Below are 675 nucleotides of genomic sequence, written 5' to 3' on the forward strand. Positions count from 1 at the left end.
TATATTTTAAAACATTAAATTTTATAAATTATAATATATAATAAAATAATAATAATAATATATTAATATACTATAGTAGTAATATACTAATATAGATATTGTATATTTATATAATATAAGTTATATAATTAATATATAATATTATTTTTATATATTAATATCAGGGATGTCAAACTGGCTCGTCGTTCGCAAACAGCTCGTGTTCGGTTCGTGTTCGGCTCGTTCATTAAGAAACGAACACGAACAGTGACTTCACGAATAATTTCGAACTCGAGTTTATTCCTAACAAACTAAATTTTATATAAACTGAATACGAACAAAAGTTCTGTTTGTTCAAATTCTGTTTATTTACACTCTTAATCATCGGACTGTATTATTTTAGGAAATTTTTATGCGGTCTTGTTTCCTATTTTCCAGATTTTTGTGCCTGGAATTACTCCAAACGCTGTCATTCAAAAATCATATTAAAATTATTTAAATAGGCGGATAACTTATATATATAAATTATATAATTGAAATATAAAAGCGGCGTTAGCTAATAAAGCGTTAGCTAATAAGTATCGGACGGTTCCGACAGCTCAACGTGCCTTGTTGGTGAAATGACGGCTTTCAACCTCCGACAGCTTATTATGATTTACCGTTGTATGACCATCGAAAACCTCTCAAACAAACTGT

Source organism: Phalaenopsis equestris, unplaced genomic scaffold (assembly GCF_001263595.1).
Source record: "Phalaenopsis equestris unplaced genomic scaffold, ASM126359v1 Scaffold227830, whole genome shotgun sequence".
Classification (NCBI taxonomy): domain Eukaryota; kingdom Viridiplantae; phylum Streptophyta; class Magnoliopsida; order Asparagales; family Orchidaceae; genus Phalaenopsis; species Phalaenopsis equestris.